The sequence below is a fragment of the Oncorhynchus nerka genome, linkage group LG20 (assembly GCF_034236695.1).
Source record: "Oncorhynchus nerka isolate Pitt River linkage group LG20, Oner_Uvic_2.0, whole genome shotgun sequence".
NCBI classification, from domain to species: domain Eukaryota; kingdom Metazoa; phylum Chordata; class Actinopteri; order Salmoniformes; family Salmonidae; genus Oncorhynchus; species Oncorhynchus nerka.
This window is the reverse complement of record NC_088415.1, coordinates 8,509,517-8,537,437: the sequence shown is the minus strand read 5'-3', so window position 1 is coordinate 8,537,437 and position 27,921 is coordinate 8,509,517. Positions and strand designations below refer to the sequence as shown.

Sequence of the window (27,921 nt, the reverse complement as noted above, 5' to 3'; positions counted from 1 at the left end):
GCTCTGGAGAATCATCCTCGGAGAATGACGAGAAGAGAGAGCAATGTGCCATTCACTGAGGAGTGACTTCCGTCTGGCCACTCCACCATAAAGGCCTGATTGGTGGAGTGCTGCAGAGATGGTTGTCCTTCTGGAAGGTTCTCCCAGCTCGTTCAGTGTGACAGGGGCTAGGTCTTCCAATTAAGTACCGCCACGTGCGGTCGTAGACTCCGACAATGTAAGAAATGTTTGCCTTTATCGTGTAGTGTGGGGCCCGGTGACTGACCAATAGAACCTCGGCCAGCACTGAGTACACACACAAATTATGATTATTGTGAATAGTCAGATTTATATAATAGTTCGATTTAAACATCTACATGCTTTGCAAGAAGAACGATTTCCCTAATAATCCTGTTTACATTTTGATAAATGCAGATTTCGCCAATCAAAATAAACTTTCTACCACAGCGACCATGTTATTTTCGGGAAGCCTATATTATTCTTAGTTCGGACATATAAAGGTGTGTATGTGAAGAAGATGGTCCAAACACACCAAGACATTCGTGAAGAGGGCACGACAATGCCTATTTCCCCTCAGGAGGCTGAAAAGATTTGGCATTGGACCTCAGATGCTCAAATAATATCTCAAGCTGCACCATCGAGAGCATTTTGACTGGCTGCATCACCGCTTGGTATGGCAACTGCTCGGCATCCGACTGCAATTCGCTACAGAGGATAGTGCTTACATCACTGAGGCCGAGCTTCCTGCCATCCAGGACCTCTATATCAGGCGGTGTCAGAGGAAGGCCCAAAGAATTGCCAAAGACTCCAGCCACCTAAGTCATAGACTGTAGACCGGGAACTTTTATTTCAGCTCATGAAACATGGGACCAACACTTTACATGTTGTGTTAATATTTTAGATTACACAGTTAGTACTTTGAGTCATTCAAAAGGAGACTTTTTGCCGTAACATTGTGTATCAAAATGGCATGACCCGATTCTGCGGCCACAACACAGAGCACTAACCAATGTATGATCATGGCGAGTTACCAGGGCTTGTGGGAGACCCCTTGAGTGGAAAGCCAAAAAGCCAGCTGTGCCTGTCCACGTCACTGCATGCTTGAATAACCCAATTTGTCCTACAGACACACAAGAACTAACTGTAATCTAACTGGCATCAAAGTGTAACGTTAGACTTTGGAATTTAACCACCTCAGCCACGTCACAGTGAAGGCCTGCTTGAGTAGATCGATTTTACCTCCACATATGCAAGCCCTGGTAGCTCGCCGTGATCGTATAGTGGTTAGTACTCTGCGTTGTGGCCGCAGCAACCCCGGTTCGAATCCGGGTCACGGCATTGAAATTCACAATGTCACGGCATAAGGGCTCTTTTTGAATTAGCAGGGTGAACTAAACTGAATAATTGGAGTGAATTTAGCTGAGATTGTGGAAAGGGTGCCACTGACCACTGGTGAATAAATAATTACTATACCTCTGTCGTTATAACATTAAATAAGCAGAGATTGATAACAGTGTAGGTTACCATACTATACATTTAGTTTCGTTGGCTACAGTTTAAAGGCAGAGTCACAAAGTGAACAACTGTATTGGGTCAATTTTGACAACTAAGAGCATTGAAGCACAAAGCGAAAACTTCTCCGCCTCGTCCCGAAGCTATGCATGGGCTGATACTCTGTGATAGTCTATCATTGTGCTCATCTGCAGAGCTGCTCATGGCGACATCATATGGCTGAGTCTCAGTTGAACTCATTCAAAAGCGCCCTCAAGCCGTGAATCGCATTGCCGTGAGCAGTACTAACCATTATATGATCACGTCAAGCTACCGGGGCTTGTGTGTGAGGGGGAGATATTAGGCTACTCAAGCATGCCGTTGCCTTGATGTGGAAAATGTGGCTAAATACCATTGTTGACTAGTTAGACTATAAATACCATTGTTGACTAGTTAGACTAGAGAGACTCAACAGTGTATTGTGTAGTAGAATAGAGTTAGTACTGACCCCTGTAGAGTATTGTGTGGTACAGTGGAATACAGTGCTCTGCTAGTGTAGAGTACGGTTCTGAAGTATCCTTGGAATAGGAACATGCCCTCCCCTGGACAATGATTAGCATCCATGAGGGTGACGGTCAACCTCTCCTTGATTATATCATCCAGGGGCAACATATTGGGTTCCCCCAAACTCCAGAGGATGAATCTATCATTCTCTGACCTGAACACAGGGAAAAGAGAATGGAAAGATGGGTGTGTTGGACCAGGTCTAGTTCAGGCCCACAGTATCGTCACTGCATATGGGACAGGAAGAACAGGCAAACATACTGACACTTCCTAACCTGCCAGAAGTCCACTGGCAGCAGAGTATAGGGTTAAGTTTACCATTCATTATTCACAGCTCTGGAGAATCATCCTCGGAAAATGACGAGAAGAGAGAGCAATGTGCCATTCACTGAGGAGTGACTTCCGTCTGGCCACTCCACCATAAGGCCTGATTTGGAAAGGCCTGATTGGTGGAGTGCTGCAGAGATGGTTGTCCTTCTGGAAGGTTCTCCCAGCTCGTTCAGTGTGACAGGGTCTAGGTCTTCCAATTAAGCACCGCCACGTGCGGTCGTAGACTCCGACAATGAAAGAAATGTTTTGCCTTTATCGTGTAGTTTGGGGCCCGGTGACTGACCAATAGAAACTCAGCCAGCACTGAGTACACACACAAATTATGATTATTGTGAATAGTCAGATTTATATAATAGTTTGATTTAAACGTCTACATGCTTTGCAAGAAGAACGATTTTCCCTAATAATCCTGTTTACATTTTGATAAATGCAGATTTCGCCAATCAAAATAAACTTTCTACCACAGCGACCATGTTATTTTCGGGAAGCCTATATTATTCTTAGTTCGGACATATAAAGGTTTGTATGTGAAAAGATGGTCCAAACACACCAAGACATTCGTGAAGAGGGCACGACAATGCCTATTTCCCCTCAGGAGGCTGAAAAGATTTGGCATTGGACCTCAGATCCTCAAATAATATCTCAAGCTGCACCATCGAGAGCATTTTGACTGGCTGCATCACCGCTTGGTATGGCAACTGCTCGGCATCCGACTGCAATTCGCTACAGAGGATAGTGCTTACATCACTGAGGCCGAGCTTCCTGCCATCCAGGACCTCTATATCAGGCGGTGTCAGAGGAAGGCCCAAAGAATTGCCAAAGACTCCAGCCACCTAAGTCATAGACTGTAGACCGGGAACTTTTATTTCAGCTCATGAAACATGGGACCAACACTTTACATGTTGTGTTAATATTTTAGATTACACAGTTAGTACTTTGAGTCATTCAAAAGGAGACTTTTTGCCGTAACATTGTGTATCAAAATGGCATGACCCGGATTCTGCGGCCACAACACAGAGCACTAACCAATGTATGATCATGGCGAGTTACCAGGGCTTGTGGGAGACCCCTTGAGTGGAAAGCCAAAAAGCCAGCTGTGCCTGTCCACGTCACTGCATGCTTGAATAACCCAATTTGTCCTACAGACACACAAGAACTAACTGTAATCTAACTGGCATCAAAGTGTAACGTTAGACTTTGGAATTTAACCACCTCAGCCACGTCACAGTGAAGGCCTGCTTGAGTAGATCGATTTTACCTCCAAATATGCAAGCCCTGGTAGCTCGCCGTGATCGTATAGTGGTTAGTACTCTGCGTTGTGGCCGCAGCAACCCCGGTTCGAATCCGGGTCACGGCATTGAAATTCACAATGTCACGGCATAAGGGCTCTTTTTGAATTAGCAGGGTGAACTAAACTGAATAATTGGAGTGAATTTAGCTGAGAGAAAGGGTGCCACTGACCACTGGTGAATAAATAATTACTATACCTCTGTCGTTATAACATTAAATAAGCAGAGATTGATAACAGTGTAGGTTACCATACTATACATTTAGTTTCGTTGGCTACAGTTTAAAGGCAGAGTCACAAAGTGAACAACTGTATTGGGTCAATTTTGACAACTAAGAGCATTGAAGCACAAAGCGAAAACTTCTCCGCCTCGTCCCGAAGCTATGCATGGGCTGATACTCTGTGATAGTCTATCATTGTGCTCATCTGCAGAGCTGCTCATGGCGACATCACATGGCTGAGTCTCAGTTGAACTCATTCAAAAAGCGACCTCAAGCCGTGAATCGCATTGCCATGAGCAGTACTAACCATTATATGATCACGTCAAGCTACCGGGGCTTGTGTGTGAGGGGGAGATATTAGGCTACTCAAGCATGCCGTTGCCTTGATGTGGAAAATGTGGCTAAATACCATTGTTGACTAGTTAGACTATAAATACCATTGTTGACTAGTTAGACTAGAGAGACTCAACAGTGTATTGTGTAGTAGAATAGAGTTAGTACTGACCCCTGTAGAGTATTGTGTGGTACGGTGGAATACAGTGCTCTGCTAGTGTAGAGTATGGTTCTGAAGTATCCTTGGAATAGGAACATGCCCTCCCCTGGACAATGATTAGCATCCATGAGGGTGACGGTCAACCTCTCCTTGATTATATCATCCAGGGGCAACATATTGGGTTCCCCAAACTCCAGAGGATGAATCTATCATTCTCTGACCTGAACACAGGGAAAAGAGAATGGAAAGATGGGTGTGTTGGACCAGGTCTAGTTCAGGCCCACAGTATCGTCACTGCATATGGGACAGGAAGAACAGGCAAACATACTGACACTTCCTAACCTGCCAGAAGTCCACTGGCAGCAGAGTATAGGGTTAAGTTTACCATTCATTATTCACAGCTCTGGAGAATCATCCTCGGAAAATGACGAGAAGAGAGAGCAATGTGCCATTCACTGAGGAGTGACTTCCGTCTGGCCACTCCACCATAAAGGCCTGATTGGTGGAGTGCTGCAGAGATGGTTGTCCTTCTGGAAGGTTCTCCCAGCTCGTTCAGTGTGACAGGGTCTAGGTCTTCCAATTAAGCACCGCCACGTGCGGTCGTAGACTCCGACAATGAAAGAAATGTTTTACCTTTATCGTGTAGTTTGGCGCCCGGTGACTGACCAATAGAAACTCAGCCAGCACTGAGTACACACACAAATTATGATTATTGTGAATAGTCAGATTTATATAATAGTTCGATTTAAACGTCTACATGCTTTGCAAGAAGAACGATTTCCCTAATAATCCTGTTTACATTTTGATAAATGCAGATTTCGCCAATCAAAATAAACTTTCTACCACAGCGACCATGTTATTTTCGGGAAGCCTATATTATTCTTAGTTCGGACATATAAAGGTTTGTATGTGAAAAAGATGGTCCAAACACACCAAGACATTCGTGAAGAGGGCACGACAATGCCTATTTCCCCTCAGGAGGCTGAAAAGATTTGGCATTGGACCTCAGATGCTCAAATAATATCTCAAGCTGCACCATCGAGAGCATTTTGACTGGCTGCATCACCGCTTGGTATGGCAACTGCTCGGCATCCGACTGCAATTCGCTACAGAGGATAGTGCTTACATCACTGAGGCCGAGCTTCCTGCCATCCAGGACCTCTATATCAGGCGGTGTCAGAGGAAGGCCCAAAGAATTGCCAAAGACTCCAGCCACCTAAGTCATAGACTGTAGACCGGGAACTTTTATTTCAGCTCATGAAACATGGGACCAACACTTTACATGTTGTGTTAATATTTTAGATTACACAGTTAGTACTTTGAGTCATTCAAAAGGAGACTTTTTGCCGTAACATTGTGTATCAAAATGGCATGACCCGGATTCTGCGGCCACAACACAGAGCACTAACCAATGTATGATCATGGCGAGTTACCAGGGCTTGTGGGAGACCCCTTGAGTGGAAAGCCAAAAAGCCAGCTGTGCCTGTCCACGTCACTGCATGCTTGAATAACCCAATTTGTCCTACAGACACACAAGAACTAACTGTAATCTAACTGGCATCAAAGTGTAACGTTAGACTTTGGAATTTAACCACCTCAGCCACGTCACAGTGAAGGCCTGCTTGAGTAGATCGATTTTACCTCCACATATGCAAGCCCTGGTAGCTCGCCGTGATCGTATAGTGGTTAGTACTCTGCGTTGTGGCCGCAGCAACCCCGGTTCGAATCCGGGTCACGGCATTGAAATTCACAATGTCACGGCATAAGGGCTCTTTTTGAATTAGCAGGGTGAACTAAACTGAATAATTGGAGTGAATTTAGCAGAGAAAGGGTGCCACTGACCACTGGTGAATAAATAATTACTATACCTCTGTCGTTATAACATTAAATAAGCAGAGATTGATAACAGTGTAGGTTACCATACTATACATTTAGTTTCGTTGGCTACAGTTTAAAGGCAGAGTCACAAAGTGAACAACTGTATCGGGTCAATTTTGACAACAACTAAGAGCATTGAAGTACAAAGCGAAAACTTCTCCGCCTCGTCCCGAAGCTCTGCATGGGCTGATACTCTGTGATAGTCTATCATTGTGCTCATCTGCAGAGCTGCTCATGGCGACATCATATGGCTGAGTCTCAGTTGAACTCATTCAAAAAGCGACCTCAAGCCGTGAATCGCATTGCCATGAGCAGTACTAACCATTATATGATCACGTCAAGCTACCGGGGCTTGTGTGTGAGGGGGAGATATTAGGCTACTCAAGCATGCCGTTGCCTTGATGTGGAAAATGTGGCTAAATACCATTGTTGACTAGTTAGACTATAAATACCATTGTTGACTAGTTAGACTAGAGAGACTCAACAGTGTATTGTGTAGTAGAATAGAGTTAGTACTGACCCCTGTAGAGTATTGTGTGGTACAGTGGAATACAGTGCTCTGCTAGTGTAGAGTACGGTTCTGAAGTATCCTTGGAATAGGAACATGCCCTCCCCTGGACAATGATTAGCATCCATGAGGGTGACGGTCAACCTCTCCTTGATTATATCATCCAGGGGCAACATATTGGGTTCCCCCAAACTCCAGAGGATGAATCTATCATTCTCTGACCTGAACACAGGGAAAAGAGAATGGAAAGATGGGTGTGTTGGACCAGGTCTAGTTCAGGCCCACAGTATCGTCACTGCATATGGGACAGGAAGAACAGGCAAACATACTGACACTTCCTAACCTGCCAGAAGTCCACTGGCAGCAGAGTATAGGGTTAAGTTTACCATTCATTATTCACAGCTCTGGAGAATCATCCTCGGAAAATGACGAGAAGAGAGAGCAATGTGCCATTCACTGAGGAGTGACTTCCGTCTGGCCACTCCACCATAAAGGCCTGATTGGTGGAGTGCTGCAGAGATGGTTGTCCTTCTGGAAGGTTCTCCCAGCTCGTTCAGTGTGACAGGGTCTAGGTCTTCCAATTAAGCACCGCCACGTGCGGTCGTAGACTCCGACAATGAAAGAAATGTTTTGCCTTTATCGTGTAGTTTGGCGCCCGGTGACTGACCAATAGAAACTCAGCCAGCACTGAGTACACACACAAATTATGATTATTGTGAATAGTCAGATTTATATAATAGTTGATTTAAACGTCTACATGCTTTGCAAGAAGAACGATTTCCTAATAATCCTGTTTACATTTTGATAAATGCAGATTTCGCCAATCAAAATAAACTTTCTACCACAGCGACCATGTTATTTTCGGGAAGCCTATATTATTCTTAGTTCGGACATATAAAGGTTTGTATGTGAAAAAGATGGTCCAAACACACCAAGACATTCGTGAAGAGGGCACGACAATGCCTATTTCCCCTCAGGAGGCTGAAAAGATTTGGCATTGGACCTCAGATCCTCAAATAATATCTCAAGCTGCACCATCGAGAGCATTTTGACTGGCTGCATCACCGCTTGGTATGGCAACTGCTCGGCATCCGACTGCAATTCGCTACAGAGGATAGTGCTTACATCACTGAGGCCGAGCTTCCTGCCATCCAGGACCTCTATATCAGGCGGTGTCAGAGGAAGGCCCAAAGAATTGCCAAAGACTCCAGCCACCTAAGTCATAGACTGTAGACCGGGAACTTTTATTTCAGCTCATGAAACATGGGACCAACACTTTACATGTTGTGTTAATATTTTAGATTACACAGTTAGTACTTTGAGTCATTCAAAAGGAGACTTTTGCCGTAACATTGTGTATCAAAATGGCATGACCCGGATTCTGCGGCCACAACACAGAGCACTAACCAATGTATGATCATGGCGAGTTACCAGGGCTTGTGGGAGACCCCTTGAGTGGAAAGCCAAAAAGCCAGCTGTGCCTGTCCACGTCACTGCATGCTTGAATAACCCAATTTGTCCTACAGACACACAAGAACTAACTGTAATCTAACTGGCATCAAAGTGTAACGTTAGACTTTGGAATTTAACCACCTCAGCCACGTCACAGTGAAGGCCTGCTTGAGTAGATCGATTTTACCTCCAAATATGCAAGCCCTGGTAGCTCGCCGTGATCGTATAGTGGTTAGTACTCTGCGTTGTGGCCGCAGCAACCCCGGTTCGAATCCGGGTCACGGCATTGAAATTCACAATGTCACGGCATAAGGGCTCTTTTTGAATTAGCAGGGTGAACTAAACTGAATAATTGGAGTGAATTTAGCTGAGATTGTGGAAAGGGTGCCACTGACCACTGGTGAATAAATAATTACTATACCTCTGTCGTTATAACATTAAATAAGCAGAGATTGATAACAGTGTAGGTTACCATACTATACATTTAGTTTCGTTGGCTACAGTTTAAAGGCAGAGTCACAAAGTGAACAACTGTATTGGGTCAATTTTGACAACAACTAAGAGCATTGAAGCACAAAGCGAAAACTTCTCCGCCTCGTCCCGAAGCTATGCATGGGCTGATACTCTGTGATAGTCTATCATTGTGCTCATCTGCAGAGCTGCTCATGGCGACATCACATGGCTGAGTCTCAGTTGAACTCATTCAAAAAGCGCCCTCAAGCCGTGAATCGCATTGCCATGAGCAGTACTAACCATTATATGATCACGTCAAGCTACCGGGGCTTGTGTGTGAGGGGAGATATTAGGCTACTCAAGCATGCCGTTGCCTTGATGTGGAAAATGTGGCTAAATACCATTGTTGACTAGTTAGACTATAAATACCATTGTTGACTAGTTAGACTAGAGAGACTCAACAGTGTATTGTGTAGTAGAATAGAGTTAGTACTGACCCCTGTAGAGTATTGTGTGGTACAGTGGAATACAGTGCTCTGCTAGTGTAGAGTACGGTTCTGAAGTATCCTTGGAATAGGAACATGCCCTCCCCTGGACAATGATTAGCATCCATGAGGGTGACGGTCAACCTCTCCTTGATTATATCATCCAGGGGCAACATATTGGGTTCCCCAAACTCCAGAGGATGAATCTATCATTCTCTGACCTGAACACAGGGAAAAGAGAATGGAAAGATGGGTGTGTTGGACCAGGTCTAGTTCAGGCCCACAGTATCGTCACTGCATATGGGACAGGAAGAACAGGCAAACATACTGACACTTCCTAACCTGCCAGAAGTCCACTGGCAGCAGAGTATAGGGTTAAGTTTACCATTCATTATTCACAGCTCTGGAGAATCATCCTCGGAAAATGACGAGAAGAGAGAGCAATGTGCCATTCACTGAGGAGTGACTTCCGTCTGGCCACTCCACCATAAAGGCCTGATTGGTGGAGTGCTGCAGAGATGGTTGTCCTTCTGGAAGGTTCTCCCAGCTCGTTCAGTGTGACAGGGTCTAGGTCTTCCAATTAAGCACCGCCACGTGCGGTCGTAGACTCCGACAATGTAAGAAATGTTTTGCCTTTATCGTGTAGTTTGGGGCCCGGTGACTGACCAATAGAAACTCAGCCAGCACTGAGTACACACACAAATTATGATTATTGTGAATAGTCAGATTTATATAATAGTTGATTTAAACGTCTACATGCTTTGCAAGAAGAACGATTTCCCTAATAATCCTGTTTACATTTTGATAAATGCAGATTTCGCCAATCAAAATAAACTTTCTACCACAGCGACCATGTTATTTTCGGGAAGCCTATATTATTCTTAGTTCGGACATATAAAGGTTTGTATGTGAAAAAGATGGTCCAAACACACCAAGACATTCGTGAAGAGGGCACGACAATGCCTATTTCCCCTCAGGAGGCTGAAAAGATTTGGCATTGGACCTCAGATCCTCAAATAATATCTCAAGCTGCACCATCGAGAGCATTTTGACTGGCTGCATCACCGCTTGGTATGGCAACTGCTCGGCATCCGACTGCAATTCGCTACAGAGGATAGTGCTTACATCACTGAGGCCGAGCTTCCTGCCATCCAGGACCTCTATATCAGGCGGTGTCAGAGGAAGGCCCAAAGAATTGCCAAAGACTCCAGCCACCTAAGTCATAGACTGTAGACCGGGATCTTTTATTTCAGCTCATGAAACATGGGACCAACACTTTACATGTTGTGTTAATATTTTAGATTACACAGTTAGTACTTTGAGTCATTCAAAAGGAGACTTTTTGCCGTAACATTGTGTATCAAAATGGCATGACCCGGATTCTGCGGCCACAACACAGAGCACTAACCAATGTATGATCATGGCGAGTTACCAGGGCTTGTGGGAGACCCCTTGAGTGGAAAGCCAAAAAGCCAGCTGTGCCTGTCCACGTCACTGCATGCTTGAATAACCCAATTTGTCCTACAGACACACAAACTAACTGTAATCTAACTGGCATCAAAGTGTAACGTTAGACTTTGGAATTTAACCACCTCAGCCACGTCACAGTGAAGGCCTGCTTGAGTAGATCGATTTTACCTCCAAATATGCAAGCCCTGGTAGCTCGCCGTGATCGTATAGTGGTTAGTACTCTGCGTTGTGGCCGCAGCAACCCCGGTTCGAATCCGGGTCACGGCATTGAAATTCACAATGTCACGGCATAAGGGCTCTTTTTGAATTAGCAGGGTGAACTAAACTGAATAATTGGAGTGAATTTAGCTGAGATTGTGGAAAGGGTGCCACTGACCACTGGTGAATAAATAATTACTATACCTCTGTCGTTATAACATTAAATAAGCAGAGATTGATAACAGTGTAGGTTACCATACTATACATTTAGTTTCGTTGGCTACAGTTTAAAGGCAGAGTCACAAAGTGAACAACTGTATCGGGTCAATTTTGACAACAACTAAGAGCATTGAAGTACAAAGCGAAAACTTCTCCGCCTCGTCCCGAAGCTATGCATGGGCTGATACTCTGTGATAGTCTATCATTGTGCTCATCTGCAGAGCTGCTCATGGCGACATCATGGCTGAGTCTCAGTTGAACTCATTCAAAAAGCGCCCTCAAGCCGTGAATCGCATTGCCATGAGCAGTACTAACCATTATATGATCACGTCAAGCTACCGGGGCTTGTGTGTGAGGGGGAGATATTAGGCTACTCAAGCATGCCGTTGCCTTGATGTGGAAAATGTGGCTAAATACCATTGTTGACTAGTTAGACTATAAATACCATTGTTGACTAGTTAGACTAGAGAGACTCAACAGTGTATTGTGTAGTAGAATAGAGTTAGTACTGACCCCTGTAGAGTATTGTGTGGTACAGTGGAATACAGTGCTCTGCTAGTGTAGAGTATGGTTCTGAAGTATCCTTGGAATAGGAACATGCCCTCCCCTGGACAATGATTAGCATCCATGAGGGTGACGGTCAACCTCTCCTTGATTATATCATCCAGGGGCAACACATTGGGTTCCCCCAAACTCCAGAGGATGAATCTATCATTCTCTGACCTGAACACAGGGAAAAGAGAATGGAAAGATGGGTGTGTTGGACCAGGTCTAGTTCAGGCCCACAGTATCGTCACTGCATATGGGACAGGAAGAACAGGCAAACATACTGACACTTCCTAACCTGCCAGAAGTCCACTGGCAGCAGAGTATAGGGTTAAGTTTACCATTCATTATTCACAGCTCTGGAGAATCATCCTCGGAAAATGACGAGAAGAGAGAGCAATGTGCCATTCACTGAGGAGTGACTTCCGTCTGGCCACTCCACCATAAAGGCCTGATTGGTGGAGTGCTGCAGAGATGGTTGTCCTTCTGGAAGGTTCTCCCAGCTCGTTCAGTGTGACAGGGTCTAGGTCTTCCAATTAAGCACCGCCACGTGCGGTCGTAGACTCCGACAATGTAAGAAATGTTTTGCCTTTATCGTGTAGTGTGGGGCCCGGTGACTGACCAATAGAAACTCAGCCAGCACTGAGTACACACACAAATTATGATTATTGTGAATAGTCAGATTTATATAATAGTTTGATTTAAACGTCTACATGCTTTGCAAGAAGAACGATTTCCCTAATAATCCTGTTTACATTTTGATAAATGCAGATTTCGCCAATCAAAATAAACTTTCTACCACAGCGACCATGTTATTTTCGGGAAGCCTATATTATTCTTAGTTCGGACATATAAAGGTTTGTATGTGAAAAGATGGTCCAAACACACCAAGACATTCGTGAAGAGGGCACGACAATGCCTATTTCCCCTCAGGAGGCTGAAAAGATTTGGCATTGGACCTCAGATGCTCAAATAATATCTCAAGCTGCACCATCGAGAGCATTTTGACTGGCTGCATCACCGCTTGGTATGGCAACTGCTCGGCATCCGACTGCAATTCGCTACAGAGGATAGTGCTTACATCACTGAGGCCGAGCTTCCTGCCATCCAGGACCTCTATATCAGGCGGTGTCAGAGGAAGGCCCAAAGAATTGCCAAAGACTCCAGCCACCTAAGTCATAGACTGTAGACCGGGAACTTTTATTTCAGCTCATGAAACATGGGACCAACACTTTACATGTTGTGTTAATATTTTAGATTACACAGTTAGTACTTTGAGTCATTCAAAAGGAGACTTTTGCCGTAACATTGTGTATCAAAATGGCATGACCCGGATTCTGCGGCCACAACACAGAGCACTAACCAATGTATGATCATGGCGAGTTACCAGGGCTTGTGGGAGACCCCTTGAGTGGAAAGCCAAAAAGCCAGCTGTGCCTGTCCACGTCACTGCATGCTTGAATAACCCAATTTGTCCTACAGACACACAAGAACTAACTGTAATCTAACTGGCATCAAAGTGTAACGTTAGACTTTGGAATTTAACCACCTCAGCCACGTCACAGTGAAGGCCTGCTTGAGTAGATCGATTTTACCTCCAAATATGCAAGCCCTGGTAGCTCGCCGTGATCGTATAGTGGTTAGTACTCTGCGTTGTGGCCGCAGCAACCCCGGTTCGAATCCGGGTCACGGCATTGAAATTCACAATGTCACGGCATAAGGGCTCTTTTTGAATTAGCAGGGTGAACTAAACTGAATAATTGGAGTGAATTTAGCTGAGATTGTGGAAAGGGTGCCACTGACCACTGGTGAATAAATAATTACTATACCTCTGTCGTTATAACATTAAATAAGCAGAGATTGATAACAGTGTAGGTTACCATACTATACATTTAGTTTCGTTGGCTACAGTTTAAAGGCAGAGTCACAAAGTGAACAACTGTATTGGGTCAATTTTGACAACTAAGAGCATTGAAGCACAAAGCGAAAACTTCTCCGCCTCGTCCCGAAGCTATGCATGGGCTGATACTCTGTGATAGTCTATCATTGTGCTCATCTGCAGAGCTGCTCATGGCGACATCACATGGCTGAGTCTCAGTTGAACTCATTCAAAAAGCGCCCTCAAGCCGTGAATCGCATTGCCGTGAGCAGTACTAACCATTATATGATCACGTCAAGCTACCGGGGCTTGTGTGTGAGGGGGAGATATTAGGCTACTCAAGCATGCCGTTGCCTTGATGTGGAAAATGTGGCTAAATACCATTGTTGACTAGTTAGACTATAAATACCATTGTTGACTAGTTAGACTAGAGAGACTCAACAGTGTATTGTGTAGTAGAATAGAGTTAGTACTGACCCCTGTAGAGTATTGTGTGGTACAGTGGAATACAGTGCTCTGCTAGTGTAGAGTACGGTTCTGAAGTATCCTTGGAATAGGAACATGCCCTCCCCTGGACAATGATTAGCATCCATGAGGGTGACGGTCAACCTCTCCTTGATTATATCATCCAGGGGCAACATATTGGGTTCCCCCAAACTCCAGAGGATGAATCTATCATTCTCTGACCTGAACACAGGGAAAAGAGAATGGAAAGATGGGTGTGTTGGACCAGGTCTAGTTCAGGCCCACAGTATCGTCACTGCATATGGGACAGGAAGAACAGGCAAACATACTGACACTTCCTAACCTGCCAGAAGTCCACTGGCAGCAGAGTATAGGGTTAAGTTTACCATTCATTATTCACAGCTCTGGAGAATCATCCTCGGAAAATGACGAGAAGAGAGAGCAATGTGCCATTCACTGAGGAGTGACTTCCGTCTGGCCACTCCACCATAAAGGCCTGATTGGTGGAGTGCTGCAGAGATGGTTGTCCTTCTGGAAGGTTCTCCCAGCTCGTTCAGTGTGACAGGGTCTAGGTCTTCCAATTAAGCACCGCCACGTGCGGTCGTAGACTCCGACAATGAAAGAAATGTTTTACCTTTATCGTGTAGTTTGGGCCCGGTGACTGACCAATAGAAACTCAGCCAGCACTGAGTACACACACAAATTATGATTATTGTGAATAGTCAGATTTATATAATAGTTTGATTTAAACGTCTACATGCTTTGCAAGAAGAACGATTTCCCTAATAATCCTGTTTACATTTTGATAAATGCAGATTTCGCCAATCAAAATAAACTTTCTACCACAGCGACCATGTTATTTTCGGGAAGCCTATATTATTCTTAGTTCGGACATATAAAGGTTTGTATGTGAAAAAGATGGTCCAAACACACCAAGACATTCGTGAAGAGGGCACGACAATGCCTATTTCCCCTCAGGAGGCTGAAAAGATTTGGCATTGGACCTCAGATCCTCAAATAATATCTCAAGCTGCACCATCGAGAGCATTTTGACTGGCTGCATCACCGCTTGGTATGGCAACTGCTCGGCATCCGACTGCAATTCGCTACAGAGGATAGTGCTTACATCACTGAGGCCGAGCTTCCTGCCATCCAGGACCTCTATATCAGGCGGTGTCAGAGGAAGGCCCAAAGAATTGCCAAAGACTCCAGCCACCTAAGTCATAGACTGTAGACCGGGAACTTTTATTTCAGCTCATGAAACATGGGACCAACACTTTACATGTTGTGTTAATATTTTAGATTACACAGTTAGTACTTTGAGTCATTCAAAAGGAGACTTTTTGCCGTAACATTGTGTATCAAAATGGCATGACCCGGATTCTGCGGCCACAACACAGAGCACTAACCAATGTATGATCATGGCGAGTTACCAGGGCTTGTGGGAGACCCCTTGAGTGGAAAGCCAAAAAGCCAGCTGTGCCTGTCCACGTCACTGCATGCTTGAATAACCCAATTTGTCCTACAGACACACAAGAACTAACTGTAATCTAACTGGCATCAAAGTGTAACGTTAGACTTTGGAATTTAACCACCTCAGCCACGTCACAGTGAAGGCCTGCTTGAGTAGATCGATTTTACCTCCACATATGCAAGCCCTGGTAGCTCGCCGTGATCGTATAGTGGTTAGTACTCTGCGTTGTGGCCGCAGCAACCCCGGTTCGAATCCGGGTCACGGCATTGAAATTCACAATGTCACGGCATAAGGGCTCTTTTTGAATTAGCAGGGTGAACTAAACTGAATAATTGGAGTGAATTTAGCAGAGAAAGGGTGCCACTGACCACTGGTGAATAAATAATTACTATACCTCTGTCGTTATAACATTAAATAAGCAGAGATTGATAACAGTGTAGGTTACCATACTATACATTTAGTTTCGTTGGCTACAGTTTAAAGGCAGAGTCACAAAGTGAACAACTGTATTGGGTCAATTTTGACAACAACTAAGAGCATTGAAGCACAAAGCGAAAACTTCTCCGCCTCGTCCCGAAGCTATGCATGGGCTGATACTCTGTGATAGTCTATCATTGTGCTCATCTGCAGAGCTGCTCATGGCGACATCATATGGCTGAGTCTCAGTTGAACTCATTCAAAAAGCGCCCTCAAGCCGTGAATCGCATTGCCATGAGCAGTACTAACCATTATATGATCACGTCAAGCTACCGGGGCTTGTGTGTGAGGGGGAGATATTAGGCTACTCAAGCATGCCGTTGCCTTGATGTGGAAAATGTGGCTAAATACCATTGTTGACTAGTTAGACTATAAATACCATTGTTGACTAGTTAGACTAGAGAGACTCAACAGTGTATTGTGTAGTAGAATAGAGTTAGTACTGACCCCTGTAGAGTATTGTGTGGTACAGTGGAATACAGTGCTCTGCTAGTGTAGAGTATGGTTCTGAAGTATCCTTGGAATAGGAACATGCCCTCCCCTGGACAATGATTAGCATCCATGAGGGTGACGGTCAACCTCTCCTTGATTATATCATCCAGGGGCAACATATTGGGTTCCCCCAAACTCCAGAGGATGAATCTATCATTCTCTGACCTGAACACAGGGAAAAGAGAATGGAAAGATGGGTGTGTTGGACCAGGTCTAGTTCAGGCCCACAGTATCGTCACTGCATATGGGACAGGAAGAACAGGCAAACATACTGACACTTCCTAACCTGCCAGAAGTCCACTGGCAGCAGAGTATAGGGTTAAGTTTACCATTCATTATTCACAGCTCTGGAGAATCATCCTCGGAAAATGACGAGAAGAGAGAGCAATGTGCCATTCACTGAGGAGTGACTTCCGTCTGGCCACTCCACCATAAAGGCCTGATTGGTGGAGTGCTGCAGAGATGGTTGTCCTTCTGGAAGGTTCTCCCAGCTCGTTCAGTGTGACAGGGTCTAGGTCTTCCAATTAAGCACCGCCACGTGCGGTCGTAGACTCCGACAATGTAAGAAATGTTTTGCCTTTATCGTGTAGTTTGGCGCCCGGTGACTGACCAATAGAACTCAGCCAGCACTGAGTACACACACAAATTATGATTATTGTGAATAGTCAGATTTATATAATAGTTCGATTTAAACGTCTACATGCTTTGCAAGAAGAACGATTTCCCTAATAATCCTGTTTACATTTTGATAAATGCAGATTTCGCCAATCAAAATAAACTTTCTACCACAGCGACCATGTTATTTTCGGGAAGCCTATATTATTCTTAGTTCGGACATATAAAGGTTTGTATGTGAAAAGATGGTCCAAACACACCAAGACATTCGTGAAGAGGGCACGACAATGCCTATTTCCCCTCAGGAGGCTGAAAAGATTTGGCATTGGACCTCAGATGCTCAAATAATATCTCAAGCTGCACCATCGAGAGCATTTTGACTGGCTGCATCACCGCTTGGTATGGCAACTGCTCGGCATCCGACTGCAATTCGCTACAGAGGATAGTGCTTACATCACTGAGGCCGAGCTTCCTGCCATCCAGGACCTCTATATCAGGCGGTGTCAGAGGAAGGCCCAAAGAATTGCCAAAGACTCCAGCCACCTAAGTCATAGACTGTAGACCGGGAACTTTTATTTCAGCTCATGAAACATGGGACCAACACTTTACATGTTGTGTTAATATTTTAGATTACACAGTTAGTACTTTGAGTCATTCAAAAGGAGACTTTTTGCCGTAACATTGTGTATCAAAATGGCATGACCCGGATTCTGCGGCCACAACACAGAGCACTAACCAATGTATGATCATGGCGAGTTACCAGGGCTTGTGGGAGACCCCTTGAGTGGAAAGCCAAAAAGCCAGCTGTGCCTGTCCACGTCACTGCATGCTTGAATAACCCAATTTGTCCTACAGACACACAAGCACTAACTGTAATCTAACTGGCATCAAAGTGTAACGTTAGACTTTGGAATTTAACCACCTCAGCCACGTCACAGTGAAGGCCTGCTTGAGTAGATCGATTTTACCTCCAAATATGCAAGCCCTGGTAGCTCGCCGTGATCGTATAGTGGTTAGTACTCTGCGTTGTGGCCGCAGCAACCCCGGTTCGAATCCGGGTCACGGCATTGAAATTCACAATGTCACGGCATAAGGGCTCTTTTTGAATTAGCAGGGTGAACTAAACTGAATAATTGGAGTGAATTTAGCAGAGAAAGGGTGCCACTGACCACTGGTGAATAAATAATTACTATACCTCTGTCGTTATAACATTAAATAAGCAGAGATTGATAACAGTGTAGGTTACCATACTATACATTTAGTTTCGTTGGCTACAGTTTAAAGGCAGAGTCACAAAGTGAACAACTGTATTGGGTCAATTTTGACAACTAAGAGCATTGAAGCACAAAGCGAAAACTTCTCCGCCTCGTCCCGAAGCTATGCATGGGCTGATACTCTGTGATAGTCTATCATTGTGCTCATCTGCAGAGCTGCTCATGGCGACATCACATGGCTGAGTCTCAGTTGAACTCATTCAAAAGCGCCCTCAAGCCGTGAATCGCATTGCCGTGAGCAGTACTAACCATTATATGATCACGTCAAGCTACCGGGGCTTGTGTGTGAGGGGAGATATTAGGCTACTCAAGCATGCCGTTGCCTTGATGTGGAAAATGTGGCTAAATACCATTGTTGACTAGTTAGACTATAAATACCATTGTTGACTAGTTAGACTAGAGAGACTCAACAGTGTATTGTGTAGTAGAATAGAGTTAGTACTGACCCCTGTAGAGTATTGTGTGGTACAGTGGAATACAGTGCTCTGCTAGTGTAGAGTACGGTTCTGAAGTATCCTTGGAATAGGAACATGCCCTCCCCTGGACAATGATTAGCATCCATGAGGGTGACGGTCAACCTCTCCTTGATTATATCATCCAGGGGCAACATATTGGGTTCCCCCAAACTCCAGAGGATGAATCTATCATTCTCTGACCTGAACACAGGGAAAAGAGAATGGAAAGATGGGTGTGTTGGACCAGGTCTAGTTCAGGCCCACAGTATCGTCACTGCATATGGGACAGGAAGAACAGGCAAACATACTGACACTTCCTAACCTGCCAGAAGTCCACTGGCAGCAGAGTATAGGGTTAAGTTTACCATTCATTATTCACAGCTCTGGAGAATCATCCTCGGAAAATGACGAGAAGAGAGAGCAATGTGCCATTCACTGAGGAGTGACTTCCGTCTGGCCACTCCACCATAAAGGCCTGATTGGTGGAGTGCTGCAGAGATGGTTGTCCTTCTGGAAGGTTCTCCCAGCTCGTTCAGTGTGACAGGGTCTAGGTCTTCCAATTAAGCACCGCCACGTGCGGTCGTAGACTCCGACAATGTAAGAAATGTTTTACCTTTATCGTGTAGTTTGGCGCCCGGTGACTGACCAATAGAAACTCAGCCAGCACTGAGTACACACACAAATTATGATTATTGTGAATAGTCAGATTTATATAATAGTTCGATTTAAACATCTACATGCTTTGCAAGCAAGAAGAACGATTTCCCTAATAATCCTGTTTACATTTTGATAAATGCAGATTTCGCCAATCAAAATAAACTTTCTACCACAGCGACCATGTTATTTTCGGGAAGCCTATATTATTCTTAGTTCGGACATATAAAGGTTTGTATGTGAAGAAGATGGTCCAAACACACCAAGACATTCGTGAAGAGGGCACGACAATGCCTATTTCCCCTCAGGAGGCTGAAAAGATTTGGCATTGGACCTCAGATGCTCAAATAATATCTCAAGCTGCACCATCGAGAGCATTTTGACTGGCTGCATCACCGCTTGGTATGGCAACTGCTCGGCATCCGACTGCAATTCGCTACAGAGGATAGTGCTTACATCACTGAGGCCGAGCTTCCTGCCATCCAGGACCTCTATATCAGGCGGTGTCAGAGGAAGGCCCAAAGAATTGCCAAAGACTCCAGCCACCTAAGTCATAGACTGTAGACCGGGAACTTTTATTTCAGCTCATGAAACATGGGACCAACACTTTACATGTTGTGTTAATATTTTAGATTACACAGTTAGTACTTTGAGTCATTCAAAAGGAGACTTTTTGCCGTAACATTGTGTATCAAAATGGCATGACCCGGATTCTGCGGCCACAACACAGAGCACTAACCAATGTATGATCATGGCGAGTTACCAGGGCTTGTGGGAGACCCCTTGAGTGGAAAGCCAAAAAGCCAGCTGTGCCTGTCCACGTCACTGCATGCTTGAATAACCCAATTTGTCCTACAGACACACAAGAACTAACTGTAATCTAACTGGCATCAAAGTGTAACGTTAGACTTTGGAATTTAACCACCTCAGCCACGTCACAGTGAAGGCCTGCTTGAGTAGATCGATTTTACCTCCAAATATGCAAGCCCTGGTAGCTCGCCGTGATCGTATAGTGGTTAGTACTCTGCGTTGTGGCCGCAGCAACCCCGGTTCGAATCCGGGTCACGGCATTGAAATTCACAATGTCACGGCATAAGGGCTCTTTTTGAATTAGCAGGGTGAACTAAACTGAATAATTGGAGTGAATTTAGCTGAGATTGTGGAAAGGGTGCCACTGACCACTGGTGAATAAATAATTACTATACCTCTGTCGTTATAACATTAAATAAGCAGAGATTGATAGCATTGTAGGTTACCATACTATACATTTAGTTTCGTTGGCTACAGTTTAAAGGCAGAGTCACAAAGTGAACAACTGTATTGGGTCAATTTTGACAACTAAGAGCATTGAAGCACAAAGCGAAAACTTCTCCGCCTCGTCCCGAAGCTATGCATGGGCTGATACTCTGTGATAGTCTATCATTGTGCTCATCTGCAGAGCTGCTCATGGCGACATCACATGGCTGAGTCTCAGTTGAACTCATTCAAAAAGCGCCCTCAAGCCGTGAATCGCATTGCCGTGAGCAGTACTAACCATTATATGATCACGTCAAGCTACCGGGGCTTGTGTGTGAGGGGGAGCTATTAGGCTACTCAAGCATGCCGTTGCCTTGATGTGGAAAATGTGGCTAAATACCATTGTTGACTAGTTAGACTATAAATACCATTGTTGACTAGTTAGACTAGAGAGACTCAACAGTGTATTGTGTAGTAGAATAGAGTTAGTACTGACCCCTGTAGAGTATTGTGTGGTACAGTGGAATACAGTGCTCTGCTAGTGTAGAGTACGGTTCTGAAGTATCCTTGGAATAGGAACATGCCCTCCCCTGGACAATGATTAGCATCCATGAGGGTGACGGTCAACCTCTCCTTGATTATATCATCCAGGGGCAACATATTGGGTTCCCCCAAACTCCAGAGGATGAATCTATCATTCTCTGACCTGAACACAGGGAAAAGAGAATGGAAAGATGGACCAGGTCTAGTTCAGGCCCACAGTATCGTCACTGCATATGGGACAGGAAGAACAGGCAAACATACTGACACTTCCTAACCTGCCAGAAGTCCACTGGCAGCAGAGTATAGGGTTAAGTTTACCATTCATTATTCACAGCTCTGGAGAATCATCCTCGGAAAATGACGAGAAGAGAGAGCAATGTGCCATTCACTGAGGAGTGACTTCCGTCTGGCCACTCCACCATAAAGGCCTGATTGGTGGAGTGCTGCAGAGATGGTTGTCCTTCTGGAAGGTTCTCCCAGCTCGTTCAGTGTGACAGGGTCTAGGTCTTCCAATTAAGCACCGCCACGTGCGGTCGTAGACTCCGACAATGTAAGAAATGTTTTGCCTTTATCGTGTAGTGTGGGGCCCGGTGACTGACCAATAGAACCTCGGCCAGCACTGAGTACACACACAAATTAGGATTATTGTGAATAGTCATATTTATATAATAGTTTGATTTAAACGTCTACATGCTTTGCAAGAAGAACGATTTCCCTAATAATCCTGTTTACATTTTGATAAATGCAGATTTCGCCAATCAAAATAAACTTTCTACCACAGCGACCATGTTATTTTCGGGAAGCCTATATTATTCTTAGTTCGGACATATAAAGGTTTGTATGTGAAAAAGATGGTCCAAACACACCAAGACATTCGTGAAGAGGGCACGACAATGCCTATTTCCCCTCAGGAGGCTGAAAAGATTTGGCATTGGACCTCAGATCCTCAAATAATATCTCAAGCTGCACCATCGAGAGCATTTTGACTGGCTGCATCACCGCTTGGTATGGCAACTGCTCGGCATCCGACTGCAATTCGCTACAGAGGATAGTGCTTACATCACTGAGGCCGAGCTTCCTGCCATCCAGGACCTCTATATCAGGCGGTGTCAGAGGAAGGCCCAAAGAATTGCCAAAGACTCCAGCCACCTAAGTCATAGACTGTAGACCGGGATCTTTTATTTCAGCTCATGAAACATGGGACCAACACTTTACATGTTGTGTTAATATTTTAGATTACACAGTTAGTACTTTGAGTCATTCAAAAGGAGACTTTTTGCCGTAACATTGTGTATCAAAATGGCATGACCCGGATTCTGCGGCCACAACACAGAGCACTAACCAATGTATGATCATGGCGAGTTACCAGGGCTTGTGGGAGACCCCTTGAGTGGAAAGCCAAAAAGCCAGCTGTGCCTGTCCACGTCACTGCATGCTTGAATAACCCAATTTGTCCTACAGACACACAAGCACTAACTGTAATCTAACTGGCATCAAAGTGTAACGTTAGACTTTGGAATTTAACCACCTCAGCCACGTCACAGTGAAGGCCTGCTTGAGTAGATCGATTTTACCTCCACATATGCAAGCCCTGGTAGCTCGCCGTGATCGTATAGTGGTTAGTACTCTGCGTTGTGGCCGCAGCAACCCTGGTTCGAATCCGGGTCACGGCATTGAAATTCACAATGTCACGGCATAAGGGCTCTTTTTGAATTAGCAGGGTGAACTAAACTGAATAATTGGAGTGAATTTAGCTGAGATTGTGGAAAGGGTGCCACTGACCACTGGTGAATAAATAATTACTATACCTCTGTCGTTATAACATTAAATAAGCAGAGATTGATAACAGTGTAGGTTACCATACTATACATTTAGTTTCGTTGGCTACAGTTTAAAGGCAGAGTCACAAAGTGAACAACTGTATCGGGTCAATTTTGACAACAACTAAGAGCATTGAAGCACAAAGCGAAAACTTCTCCGCCTCGTCCCGAAGCTATGCATGGGCTGATACTCTGTGTTAGTCTATCATTGTGCTCATCTGCAGAGCTGCTCATGGCGACATCATATGGCTGAGTCTCAGTTGAACTCATTCAAAAAGCGACCCCAAGCCGTGAATCTAATTGCCATGAGCAGTACTAACCATTATATGATCACGTCAAGCTACCGGGGCTTGTGTGTGAGGAGTAGATATTAGGCTACTCAAGCATGCCTTTGCCTTGATGTGGAAAATGTGGCTAAATCCCATTGTTGACTAGTTAGACTATAAATACCATTGTTGACTAGTTAGACTAGAGAGACTCAACAGTGTATTGTGTAGTAGAATAGAGTTAGTACTGACCCCTGTAGAGTATTGTGTGGTACGGTGGAATACAGTGCTCTGCTAGTGTAGAGTATGGTTCTGAAGTATCCTTGGAATAGGAACATGCCCTCCCCTGGACAATGATTAGCATCCATGAGGGTGACGGTCAACCTCTCCTTGATTATATCATCCAGGGGCAACATATTGGGTTCCCCCAAACTCCAGAGGATGAATCTATCATTCTCTGACCTGAACACAGGGAAAAGAGAATGGAAAGATGGGTGTGTTGGACCAGGTCTAGTTCAGGCCCACAGTATCGTCACTGCATATGGGACAGGAAGAACAGGCAAACATACTGACACTTCCTAACCTGCCAGAAGTCCACTGGCAGCAGAGTATAGGGTTAAGTTTACCATTCATTATTCACAGCTCTGGAGAATCATCCTCGGAAAATGATGAGAAGAGAGAGCAATGTGCCATTTACTGAGGAGTGACTTCCGTCTGGCCACTCCACCATAAAGGCCTGATTGGTGGAGTGCTGCAGAGATGGTTGTCCTTCTGGAAGGTTCTCCCAGCTCGTTCAGTGTGACAGGGTCTAGGTCTTCCAATTAAGCACCGCCACGTGCGGTCGTAGACTCCGACAATGTAAGAAATGTTTTGCCTTTATCGTGTAGTGTGGGGCCCGGTGACTGACCAATAGAACCTCGGCCAGCACTGAGTACACACACAAATTAGGATTATTGTGAATAGTCATATTTATATAATAGTTTGATTTAAACGTCTACATGCTTTGCAAGAAGAACGATTTCCCTAATAATCCTGTTTACATTTTGATAAATGCAGATTTCGCCAATCAAAATAAACTTTCTACCACAGCGACCATGTTATTTTCGGGAAGCCTATATTATTCTTAGTTCGGACATATAAAGGTGTGTATGTGAAGAAGATGGTCCAAACACACCAAGACATTCGTGAAGAGGGCACGACAATGCCTATTTCCCCTCAGGAGGCTGAAAAGATTTGGCATTGGACCTCAGATCCTCAAATAATATCTCAAGCTGCACCATCGAGAGCATTTTGACTGGCTGCATCACCGCTTGGTATGGCAACTGCTCGGCATCCGACTGCAATTCGCTACAGAGGATAGTGCTTACATCACTGAGGCCGAGCTTCCTGCCATCCAGGACCTCTATATCAGGCGGTGTCCGAGGAAGGCCCAAAGAATTGCCAAAGACTCCAGCCACCTAAGTCATAGACTGTAGACCGGGATCTTTTATTTCAGCTCATGAAACATGGGACCAACACTTTACATGTTGTGTTAATATTTTAGATTACACAGTTAGTACTTTGAGTCATTCAAAAGGAGACTTTTTGCCGTAACATTGTGTATCAAAATGGCATGACCCGGATTCTGCGGCCACAACACAGAGCACTAACCACTGTATGATCATGGCGAGTTACCAGGGCTTGTGGGAGACCCCTTGAGTGGAAAGCCAAAAAGCCAGCTGTGCCTGTCCACGTCACTGCATGCTTGAATAACCCAATTTGTCCTACAGACACACAAGCACTAACTGTAATCTAACTGGCATCAAAGTGTAACGTTAGACTTTGGAATTTAACCACCTCAGCCACGTCACAGTGAAGGCCTGCTTGAGTAGATCAATTTTACCTCCAGATATGCAACCCCTGGTAGCTCGCCGTGATCGTATAGTGGTTAGTACTCTGCGTTGTGGCCGCAGCAACCCTGGTTCGAATCCGGGTCACGGCATTGAAATTCACAATGTCACGGCATAAGGGCTCTTTTTGAATTAGCAGGGTGAACTAAACTGAATAATTGGAGTGAATTTAGCAGAGAAAGGGTGCCACTGACCACTGGTGAATAAATAATTACTATACCTCTGTCGTTATAACATTAAATAAGCAGAGATTGATAACAGTGTAGGTTACCATACTATACATTTAGTTTCGTTGGCTACAGTTTAAAGGCAGAGTAACAAAGTGAACAACTGTATCGGGTCAATTTTGACAACAACTAAGAGCATTGAAGCACAAAGCGAAAACTTCTCCGCCTCGTCCCGAAGCTATGCATGGGCTGATACTCTGTGTTAGTCTATCATTGTGCTCATCTGCAGAGCTGCTCATGGCGACATCATATGGCTGAGTCTCAGTTGAACTCATTCAAAAAGCGCCCTCAAGCCGTGAATCGCATTGCCATGAGCAGTACTAACCATTATATGATCACGTCAAGCTACCGGGGCTTGTGTGTGAGGGGGAGATATTAGGCTACTCAAGCATGCCGTTGCCTTGATGTGGAAAATGTGGCTAAATACCATTGTTGACTAGTTAGACTATAAATACCATTGTTGACTAGTTAGACTAGAGAGACTCAACAGTGTATTGTGTAGTAGAATAGAGTTAGTACTGACCCCTGTAGAGTATTGTGTGGTACGGTGGAATACAGTGCTCTGCTAGTGTAGAGTATGGTTCTGAAGTATCCTTGGAATAGGAACATGCCCTCCCCTGGACAATGATTAGCATCCATGAGGGTGACGGTCAACCTCTCCTTGATTATATCATCCAGGGGCAACACATTGGGTTCCCCCAAACTCCAGAGGATGAATCTATCATTCTCTGACCTGAACACAGGGAAAAGAGAATGGAAAGATGGGTGTGTTGGACCAGGTCTAGTTCAGGCCCACAGTATCGTCACTGCATATGGGACAGGAAGAACAGGCAAACATACTGACACTTCCTAACCTGCCAGAAGTCCACTGGCAGCAGAGTATAGGGTTAAGTTAACCATTCATTATTCACAGCTCTGGAGAATCATCCTCGGAAAATGACGAGAAGAGAGAGCAATGTGCCATTCACTGAGGATTGACTTCCGTCTGGCCACTCCACCTTAAAGGCCTGATTGGTGGAGTGCTGCAGAGATGGTTGTCCTTCTGGAAGGTTCTCCCAGCTCGTTCAGTGTGACAGGGTCTAGGTCTTCCAATTAAGCACCGCCACGTGCGGTCGTAGACTCCGACAATGTAAGAAATGTTTTGCCTTTATCGTGTAGTGTGGGGCCCGGTGACTGACCAATAGAACCTCGGCCAGCACTGAGTACACACACAAATTAGGATTATTGTGAATAGTCATATTTATATAATAGTTTGATTTAAACGTCTACATGCTTTGCAAGAAGAACGATTTCCCTAATAATCCTGTTTACATTTTGATAAATGCAGATTTCGCCAATCAAAATAAACTTTCTACCACAGCGACCATGTTATTTTCGGGAAGCCTATATTATTCTTAGTTCGGACATATAAAGGTTTGTATGTGAAAAAGATGGTCCAAACACACCAAGACATTCGTGAAGAGGGCACGACAATGCCTATTTCCCCTCAGGAGGCTGAAAAGATTTGGCATTGGACCTCAGATCCTCAAATAATATCTCAAGCTGCACCATCGAGAGCATTTTGACTGGCTGCATCACCGCTTGGTATGGCAACTGCTCGGCATCCGACTGCAATTCGCTACAGAGGATAGTGCTTACATCACTGAGGCCGAGCTTCCTGCCATCCAGGACCTCTATATCAGGCGGTGTCAGAGGAAGGCCCAAAGAATTGCCAAAGACTCCAGCCACCTAAGTCATAGACTGTAGACCGGGATCTTTTATTTCAGCTCATGAAACATGGGACCAACACTTTACATGTTGTGTTAATATTTTAGATTACACAGTTAGTACTTTGAGTCATTCAAAAGGAGACTTTTTGCCGTAACATTGTGTATCAAAATGGCATGACCCGGATTCTGCGGCCACAACACAGAGCACTAACCACTGTATGATCATGGCGAGTTACCAGGGCTTGTGGGAGACCCCTTGAGTGGAAAGCCAAAAAGCCAGCTGTGCCTGTCCACGTCACTGCATGCTTGAATAACCCAATTTGTCCTACAGACACACAAGCACTAACTGTAATCTAACTGGCATCAAAGTGTAACATTAGACTTTGGAATTTAACCACCTCAGCCACGTCACAGTGAAGGCCTGCTTGAGTAGATCAATTTTACCTCCAGATATGCAACCCCTGGTAGCTCGCCGTGATCGTATAGTGGTTAGTACTCTGCGTTGTGGCCGCAGCAACCCTGGTTCGAATCCGGGTCACGGCATTGAAATTCACAATGTCACGGCATAAGGGCTCTTTTTGAATTAGCAGGGTGAACTAAACTGAATAATTGGAGTGAATTTAGCAGAGAAAGGGTGCCACTGACCACTGGTGAATAAATAATTACTATACCTCTGTCGTTATAACATTAAATAAGCAGAGATTGATAACAGTGTAGGTTACCATACTATACATTTAGTTTCGTTGGCTACAGTTTAAAGGCAGAGTCACAAAGTGAACAACTGTATTGGGTCAATTTTGACAACTAAGAGCATTGAAGCACAAAGCGAAAACTTCTCCGCCTCGTCCCG

General features: G+C 44.7%; 12 non-coding genes across 12 annotated transcripts; all 12 read left to right on the top strand.

Moving 5' to 3' along the window:
- Positions 1–1,266: 1,266 nt before the first annotated feature.
- trnah-gug (transfer RNA histidin (anticodon GUG)) lies at positions 1,267–1,338 on the top strand. The gene has a single exon. It is a non-coding gene; the product is annotated as a tRNA-His (tRNA).
- Positions 1,339–3,670: 2,332 nt separating this feature from the next.
- trnah-gug (transfer RNA histidin (anticodon GUG)) lies at positions 3,671–3,742 on the top strand. The gene has a single exon. It is a non-coding gene; the product is annotated as a tRNA-His (tRNA).
- A 2,313-nt stretch (positions 3,743–6,055) lies between these two features.
- On the top strand, positions 6,056–6,127 carry trnah-gug (transfer RNA histidin (anticodon GUG)). Its single transcript has one exon. It is a non-coding gene; the product is annotated as a tRNA-His (tRNA).
- A 2,312-nt stretch (positions 6,128–8,439) lies between these two features.
- Positions 8,440–8,511, top strand: trnah-gug (transfer RNA histidin (anticodon GUG)). The gene has a single exon. It is a non-coding gene; the product is annotated as a tRNA-His (tRNA).
- Positions 8,512–10,828: 2,317 nt separating this feature from the next.
- trnah-gug (transfer RNA histidin (anticodon GUG)) lies at positions 10,829–10,900 on the top strand. The gene has a single exon. It is a non-coding gene; the product is annotated as a tRNA-His (tRNA).
- A 2,318-nt stretch (positions 10,901–13,218) lies between these two features.
- On the top strand, positions 13,219–13,290 carry trnah-gug (transfer RNA histidin (anticodon GUG)). Its single transcript has one exon. It is a non-coding gene; the product is annotated as a tRNA-His (tRNA).
- Positions 13,291–15,608: 2,318 nt separating this feature from the next.
- Positions 15,609–15,680, top strand: trnah-gug (transfer RNA histidin (anticodon GUG)). The gene has a single exon. It is a non-coding gene; the product is annotated as a tRNA-His (tRNA).
- Positions 15,681–17,993: 2,313 nt separating this feature from the next.
- trnah-gug (transfer RNA histidin (anticodon GUG)) lies at positions 17,994–18,065 on the top strand. The gene has a single exon. It is a non-coding gene; the product is annotated as a tRNA-His (tRNA).
- A 2,314-nt stretch (positions 18,066–20,379) lies between these two features.
- On the top strand, positions 20,380–20,451 carry trnah-gug (transfer RNA histidin (anticodon GUG)). The gene has a single exon. It is a non-coding gene; the product is annotated as a tRNA-His (tRNA).
- A 2,310-nt stretch (positions 20,452–22,761) lies between these two features.
- On the top strand, positions 22,762–22,833 carry trnah-gug (transfer RNA histidin (anticodon GUG)). The gene has a single exon. It is a non-coding gene; the product is annotated as a tRNA-His (tRNA).
- A 2,322-nt stretch (positions 22,834–25,155) lies between these two features.
- trnah-gug (transfer RNA histidin (anticodon GUG)) lies at positions 25,156–25,227 on the top strand. The gene has a single exon. It is a non-coding gene; the product is annotated as a tRNA-His (tRNA).
- Positions 25,228–27,542: 2,315 nt separating this feature from the next.
- On the top strand, positions 27,543–27,614 carry trnah-gug (transfer RNA histidin (anticodon GUG)). Its single transcript has one exon. It is a non-coding gene; the product is annotated as a tRNA-His (tRNA).
- Positions 27,615–27,921: the final 307 nt, after the last annotated feature.